Source organism: Somniosus microcephalus, unplaced genomic scaffold (genome assembly GCF_052327205.1).
Source record: "Somniosus microcephalus isolate GS21.2 unplaced genomic scaffold, FLI_Smic_1.0 unresolved_chr2, whole genome shotgun sequence".
Classification (NCBI taxonomy): domain Eukaryota; kingdom Metazoa; phylum Chordata; class Chondrichthyes; order Squaliformes; family Somniosidae; genus Somniosus; species Somniosus microcephalus.
The window spans coordinates 79,602,964-79,611,748 of NW_028225180.1; positions in this window are offsets into that span (position 1 = coordinate 79,602,964).

Sequence of the window (8,785 nt, forward strand, 5' to 3'; positions counted from 1 at the left end):
AGTGGAGAATTTCCTCCTCATCTCAGTCCTAAATGGCCAACCCCTTATTCTGAGACTGTGACCCCTGGTTCTAGATTCTCCAGCCAGGGGAAACAACCTCTCAGTATCTACCCTGCCAATACCGCTCAGAGCTTTACTCTTGTCTAACCCGTGCTGTACCTGCCGTGGGAATGTTTGATGGGACAGTGTAGAGGCAGCTTTACTCTGTATCTAGCCCATACTGTACCTGCCTGGGAGTGTTTGATGGGGACAGTGTAGAGGCAGCTTTACTCTGTATCTAACCCGTGCTGTACCTGCCCTGGGAGTGTTTGATGGGACAGTGTAGAGGCAGCTTTACTCTCTATCTACCCCGTGCTGTACCTGCCCTGGGAGTGTTTGACGGGACAGTGTAGAGGGAGCTTTACTCTGTATCTAACCCGTGCTGTACCTGCCCTGGGAGTGTTTTGATGAGACAGTGTAGAGGGAGCTTTTCTCTGTATCTAACCCGTGCTGTACCTGCCCTGGGAGTGTTTGATGGGACAGTGTAGCGGGAGCTTTACTCTATCTAACCTGTGCTGTACCTGCCCTGGGATTGTTTGATGGGACAGTGTAGAGGGAGCTTTACTCTATCTAACCCGTGCTGTACCTGCCCTGGGAGTGTTTGATGAGACAGTGTAGAGGGAGCTTTTCTCTGTATCTAACCCGTGCTGTACCTACCCTGGGAGTGTTTGATGGGACAGTGTAGCGGGAGCTTTACTCTATCTAACCTGTGCTGCACCTGCCCTGGGATTGTTTGATGGGACAGTGTAGAGGGAGCTTTACTCTATCTAACCCGTGCTGTACCTGCCCTGGGAGTGTTTGATGGGACAGTGTCGAGGGAGCTTCACTCTATATTTAACCCGTGCTGTACCTGCCCTGGGAGTGTTTGATGGGACAGTGTCGAGGGAGCTTCACTCTATATTTAACCCGTGCTGTACCTGCCCTGGGATTGTTTGATAGGACAGTGTCGAGGGAGCTTTACTCTGTATCTAACCCATGCTGAACCTGCCCTGGGAGTGTTTGATGGGACAGTGTAGAGGGAGCTTTACTCTATCTAACCCGTGCTGTACCTGCCCTGGGAGTGTTTGATGAGACAGTGTAGAGGGAGCTTTTCTCTGTATCTAACCCGTGCTGTACCTGCCCTGGGAGTGTTTGATGGGACAGTGTAGCGGGAGCTTTACTCTATCTAACCTGTGCTGTACCTGCCCTGGGATTGTTTGATGGGACAGTGTAGAGGGAGCTTTACTCTATCTAACCCGTGCTGTACCTGCCCTGGGAGTGTTTGATGGGACAGTGTCGAGGGAGCTTCACTCTATATTTAACCCGTGCTGTACCTGCCCTGGGAGTGTTTGATGGGACAGTGTCGAGGGAGCTTCACTCTATATTTAACCCGTGCTGTACCTGCCCTGGGATTGTTTGACAGGACAGTGTCGAGGGAGCTTTACTCTGTATCTAACCCATGCTGAACCTGCCCTGGGAGTGTTTGATGGGACAGTGTAAAGGAAACAATCCCAGGGAAACAATCCCAGGGCAGGTACAGCACGGGTTAAATATAGAGTGAAGCTCCCTCGACACTGTCCCATCAAACACTCCCAGGGCAGGTACAGCACGGGTTAAATATAGAGTGAAGCTCCCTCGACACTGTCCCATCAAACACTCCCAGGGCAGGTACAGCACGGGTTAGATAGAGTAAAGCTCCCTCTACACTGTCCCATCAAACAATCCTGGCGATTCACCAGGCTGATACCTGGAATGGCGGGAATGACCTACGAGGAGAGATTGAATAGTTTGGGCTTGTACTCACTGGAGTTTAGAAGATTGAGAGGGGATCTCATCGAAACATATAAAATTATGGCAGGCCTGGACAGGCTGAATTCAGAGAGAATGTTTCCAATGGCAGGGGAGCACAGAACCAGGGGCCACAGTCTAAAAATAGCGGGCAAATCATTTAAAACAGAGATGAGGAAGAATTTCTTCACTCAAAGAGTGGTGAGCCTGTGGAATTCCCTGCCACAGAGGGCTGTGAAGGCTAATTCAATAAATATTTTCAAGAGAGAATTGGATATATTTCTGAAGGCTAAGGGGATTAAGGGTTACGGAGAAAAGGCGGGGACGGGGTACTGAACTGGTAAGATCAGCTAAGATCTCAGATGAAGATCAGCCATGATCTCATTGAATGGCGGAGCAGGCTCGAAGGGCCGAATGGCCTACTCCTGTTCCTATCTCTATGTTTCTATGTTTCTATGTATCTAACCTGTGCTGTACCTCTCCTGGGAGTGTTTGATGGGACAGTGTAGATGGGGCTTTACTCTGTATCGAACCCGTGCTGTACCTGCCCTGGGAGTGTTTGATGGGACAGTGTAGAGGGAGCTTTACTCTGTATTTAACCTATGCTGTACCTGCCCTGGGAGTGTTTGGTGGGGACAGTGTAGAGGGAGCTTTACTCTGTATCTAACCCGTGCTGTACCTGCCCTGGGAGTGTTTGACAGGACAGTGTAGAGGGAGTTTTACTCTGTATCTAACCTATGCTGTACCTGCCCTGGGAGTGTTTGACGGGACAGTGTAGAGGGAGCTTTATTCTGTATCTAACCCGTGCTGTACCTGCCCTGCGAGTGTTTGATGGGACAGTGTAGAGAGCTTTACTCTGTATCTAACCCGTGCTGTACCTCTCCTGGGAGTGTTTGATGGGACAGTGTAGAGGAAGCTTTACTCTGTATCTAACCTGTGTTGTACCTGCCCTGGGAGTGTTTGATGGAACAGTGTAGAGAGAGCTTTACTCTGTATCTAACCCGTGCTGTACCTGCCCTGGGAGTGTTTGATGGGGACAGTGTAGAGGGGGCTTTACTCTGTATCTAACCCGTGCTGTACCTGCCCTGGGAGTGTTTGATGGGGACAGTGTAGAGGGGGCTTTACTCTGTATCTAACCTGTGCTGTACCTGCCCTGGGAGTGTTTGATGGGACAGTGTAGAGGGAGCTTTGCTCTGTATCTAACCCGTGCTGTACCTGCCCTGGGAGTGTTTGACGGGACAGTGTAGAGGGAGCTTTACTCTGTGTCTAACCTGTGCTGTACCTGCCCTGGGAGTGTGATTACTGAGAATTGTAAGGTGCACCATGAGACAAACCAGACCCTTCCCCTGCTCTCCTTCCTGAACGCGGTTGGATGCTGCTTACCCTTTGCCAGAACGATGCCCTTTTGGGAGCTGCGCAGTATTGGTTGGCCTCGCGGTCTTCTGCTGGCCTGGAGCATTTATTCCGATTGGTCGAGCTGATCATGAAGACAGCTTCCCTCTCCATACATGTTTCAATGAGATCACCTCTCATTCTTCTCATCTACTCAATCTCTCCTCATAGGACAACCCTCTCAGCCCAGGAACCAGTCTGGTGAACCTTCGTTGCACTCCCTCAGTGGCAAGCATATCCTTCCTCAGGTAAGGAGACCAAAATTGTGCACAGTACTCCAGGTGTGGTCTCATCAAAGCCCTGTACAATTGCAGCAACACATCCTCACTGAAGTGAATAGATCCCAACTAGTGCTATTTGTATCCTGTTAATTTATATTGAACTATATGTTACTTATATTAATGTATATCCATTTCAAATACCTGTCATTTTCCAGCAACCTTTCCCCACCCCAGTGTTGTCCAAAACTTTTGCCAGAAGTGGTGAATTGGGAATCCAGATGTGCCCAATTGCATTTTTCATTAGGAAATAAAAATGAGTAACAGAACCTTTTCAATACTCACTTGCCCAGTGTATGCACACATACTTTGTTTTTGTGCGTGCGTTTTGTAAAATGGTAAGACTAAAAGAGCATGCAAGTGTTTTTTGATTGTTGCGTGTGCTTTACTTCCTTGGTTACTGTTTATTGGTTCTCTGCTAGACTGTTATATAACAAGGTGGCGGGGCTGGGGGAGAAATTTGGATTTCAGTGACACTGTATGGAGAGGGGAGCTATCGTCATGATCAATTTGCCAATCGGAACAACCATTCCAGGCCTGTGGAAGACAGCGAGGCCAACCAATACCACGCAGCTCCCAACAGGCATGGTCATGGCAAAGGGTAAAGAGCATTCAACTGCGTTCTGGATTGAGAGCATGGGAAGGCTCTGGTTCGTCTCATGGTGCGCAACACAATTCTCAGTAATCACACTCCCAGGGCAGGGACAGCACGGGTTAGATACAGAGTAAAGCGCCCTCTGCACTGCCCCATCAAACACTCCCAGGGCATGTACAGCACGGGTTAGATACAGAGTAAAGCTCCCTCTGCACTGTCCCATCAAACACTCCCAGGGCAGGGACAGCACGGGTTAGATACAGAGTAAAGCGCCCTCTGCACTGTCCCATCAAACACTCCCAGGGCATGTACAGGTTAGGGTTAGATACAGAGTAAAGCTCCCTCTACACTGTCCCATCAAACACTCCCAGGGCAGGGACAGCACGGGTTAGACACAGAGTAAAGCTCCCTCTACACTGTCCCATCAATGTGCAGCCATTCTAATCGGGAGTTCTCTTCACTGCACGAGTTGAAGACATTTTTTTCCTATCCCACACCAGCCCTCTGAATCAGTACAGATTTAGGACCCTTTTGCGCTGGAGACCCAGTTAATAGGAACTAGACCGAAACCGTCCAAATTTACAGGAGAGTTTATTTTTAAAGTAACTTAACTGTTCAGTTTAGTTAATTCGGTGACTGTAACGTTACGTCATTTCAGCTTAAAATCCTACATAACAGACGGGTCCAGGAAGGCTAATTTTTCTCAATCCATTTGGTTTAGTAAAAGCAAAAAGGAATGATGGCTTTATGTAACGCCGCATCATTATCTCTTATGGATTAACACTGATCTACCTGTCACTTCCTCAGGACGCCCCAAAACACTTCAAACCCAATTAAGTATCTTTGAAGTGTAGTCATTGTTGCAATGTATAGAAACGCCAATTTGCACACAGCAAGATCCCACAAGCAGCAATGAGATAAATGACCAGATAATCTGTTTTAGTGATGTTGGTTGAGGGAAGAATATTGGCCCCAGGACCCCGGGGAGACCTCCCCCTGCTCTTCTTCCAGTCGTGTGGTGGGATCTTGTACGTCCACATGAAAAGGCAGATGGAGCCTCGGTTTAACGTCTCATCCGAGAGTGCAGCACTCCCTCAGTACTGCAGTGGGAGTGTCGGCCTAGATAATGTGCTCACGGCTCTGGAGTGGGGCTTGAACCCACGGCCTTCTAATTCAGAGGCAAGAGTGCTACCCACGGAGCCACAGCTTGGTGGTAGCAGTGTATTAACCAAACTGGGACATGTGGTGTGGTAAGCGTTTTACTGATAATGAGGTACTGCACTTACAATGAAATGTATGGCCGGTTAACCTGATTTTGGTGGTGTTTTAAGGAGGCGTGCTGGTTGGGTTACCAGTGCCGTGGCATCTTTTACACCCGCCTGAACGGTAGACGGGGCCTCGGTTTAACGTCTCACTTCCTCGGTACTGCACTGGAGTGTCAATCTAGAGTGCGCATTCGAGTCCAGGAGTGGGGTTTGAACCCATAACCTTCCGACTCCGAGCCAAGCTGACAGTAACGAGAGAAATCGGTTGTGCGCCGTCCCAGTAGAATCGGAAGTTGAGCTCCTTGGGTACATCTCAGTAACATCGGTGCTTCATAATCGCGCCTGCAGCAAGTGGAGTCACAAATGATGCAGACAGGCCGCTTACAGCAAATCTTTTATTTACTGAATTTTCCATTTTCCATTTAAAATCTCTCGGTTTTGTACTACCTTAACATTTCACTACCGCTAGGCAGCGCCGTGCCCAATTACAGACACAAACTCCATTGTACACACATTTATTATACCAGACAGTCCCATTTTCCTGCATTGCCATTGGGTCCCTCCCTCCCCCCTCCCCCTCCGCCCCACAGGTTAAAAAGAGACAATGCAAGTCAGCATTACAAATCAAGGAGAATGCAGAACAGCGGGGCCCATGTGGAGCGTGGCCTTCAGGGTTTCGCTGTACAAAGGTTGCTTGTGGCGCGGTCTAGCCGCGGAGTTCACGGCGGCGACTCCGCGCGCTTAGCGCTGCCCATCACACTCGCCCTCTGCGCAACCGCTCGAGGTCCATCAAGGGGAAAGCATTGAATAGCCGCGGTGAAGTGTCAATTGTAACTATAGGACTCCGACGCCATTTTGGGCTGATGAACAGTTTTAACAATTATTTTTGGAACTGGCTGCTCTCCCCGTGGCATTGCTCCTGGCATGTATGAGGATGGACTACTATTGAAGGATAGGAGCTTTATACCACGTACAAATCATTATTCTGGTGCTATACTGCAGCTGTGAGCAATTTAGTGTGTCCCTTTTAAGACTAAAGATGCAATATTTATGCCTTTCAGAGGCTAACTGAGCTTAGGAAGATCCTTGGATGATTTAGAGGATAATTGTTCCGAGGCAGGTCCTTGGGTCAATTAGAGGATAATTGTTCCGAGGCAGATCCTTGGGTCAATTAGAGGATAATTGTTCCGAGGCAGATCCTTGGGTCAATTAGAGGATAATTGTTCCGAGGCAGGTCCTTGGGTCAATTAGAGGATAATTGTTCCGAGGCAGGTCCTTGGGTCAATTAGAGGATAATTGTTCCGAGGCAGGTCCTTGGGTCAATTAGAGGATAATTGTTCCGAGGCAGGTCCTTGGGTCAATTAGAGGATAATTGTTCCGAGGCAGATCCTTGGGTCAATTAGAGGATAATTGTTCCGAGGCAGGTCCTTGGGTCAATTAGAGGATAATTGTTCCGAGGCAGATCCTTGGGTCAATTAGAGGATAATTGTTCCGAGGCAGATCCTTGGGTCAATTAGAGGCAAGACCCAAGTGTAACGCCTGGAGCCGATCACCAGGTATTTTCTGTTGCTGTGGAGGTTTCTCTAGACACTGCAAAAGATTGGCTTTCTTTCTCTTTTCTTTAAAATGCATCACACACAAATTTGCACGAGTTACACCTGAATTGTGACTGGTGCGTCTCAAAAATTTTAAATATACATGTATTATTCAGTACAAAAAAAGAGAGATTTAAAGACCGAGTCGATCAGAAAGGACAGCTTGGTCTGGCCCCCAACAGATCTATTGGGTGTCGTTCGTGTTACACTTTCTCCTGAACGGCACGGGCTCTAAAGGAGGGGGAGGAGCAAGAAAGGAGTGGAACCCTTGTGTGGTTTCAGAGGGACATGTGCTTCGTGCTGAACCCAGCGAGTGTCCATAGCAGTGGACAGTGTCAATAAGAGTTTTTATACTGGCGGCGTGCTGCCTGCTGCAGGCCTGAAGCTCACCCGATGGCGAGAAAGGCCCATCAACGTCTGCCTTACCCATTATGGGGTGCACAAACCTCATGCACTAGCCTCTGACTAACAGTCCAGGGGAAAAAGACCCATGGGCAACCTCAAGGCCACTCTGGGAAATTCCTCCCGACTCACTAAAGAAGGCAAGCTCATGGCGCTGGATCATGGTTATAGCAAAGCAAACACAGGGAGCTGGCCTGAAGGGTTCCTGCAGTGGGTCTCCGTTATAAACAGTGCAGCTCAGCACACTCGGGAGACTGGCTCCTGCTGCCAAGCTTTAAGGAGGGAAGGCAATGCGTGGAGTCACGAACTAGCAAAACTCATATGAAGTAGAGGAAAACAAAAAGGGGCCCAGGAGACTTTCTGGGACAGGCCAGTCTTGGCTTTCAGTTTTTGACGGTGAGCAACAAGGACCACACACAAATTTCGCTACGAAATTCCACAAGTTTTCAAAATAATCGGCATTTACTGATTCCCCAGACTGCACAATTTTGTGATGTTCAAGAGGCCAGATTTTCTGCCCGGCTACAAGCAGGTGTAAAATCTAGCCCTGCGTTCCGTGCGCCTTTTCCCACATGCACAGGGGGAGATGGCGGCTGTCCCGCCCGCGCATGTGTATCTGTATACAACCCAGGTAGAAATTTAAAAAAGAAATCTATAACCACAGGTTAAGCAGCCAAACCATTTTGCCATCGCTTTCTAAACGTTCACCTCCCAATTTTCACCCGCTTCCAAATATTCACTGAAAATCTAACCCTCTGAAAAGGAAGAATCCAAAAGGTATTATGCCAAGTCCTATGTATAGAAAAGACACTTCACGTAGGTACTCTCTACCGATGTTGTATGGTGGCACTGACTGGGGGGTTCAGTGGACAAAGGGTCTCACCTCCATCAGTCCAGCCTGGCACTGCACCAGTTACTACTTGTCCAAATATTGTACTCCCCTTCTCCTCGGTAGGTGCCCACTAACATATACCTCTCGAGCGCCATGGGGAGGGCTGTCTACTCTTCGCTTACGTGCAAGCACGGATTGGAAACTGGTAGCCGACCGGAAGCGATGCTGGAGCTGTCGCACGAGTCGTATTCCCCACCCCTCCCGTTCCGTTCCCAACGATGGTACAGGCCCGCCCGGGCAGAGCCGGCCCCTGGTTCCTGACGCCAGTCGCGCGCACATCTGTGCCGACCGCTGGCCCGACATGCTGTGGACCAGCCAGCTGTGCACCGGGCCTTTCCCCGCTTTTCTGCCGCTCGGCACAATCGCGTGGGGAAAAGGAACTCTAGAAGGAACGACAAATGCATTTATCTGAAAATAATCCCATCTCTCCCCTCCCACCCCCCCTCCCCACCCCGCCCCTAAACTCGACATTAAAAAGGCTGCGTCATACATTAATAACCTGCAGGCTAATGATTAGGAAACATTGCTCAAGAGTTGAAAAGCCATTTGTTTTTTGTAAA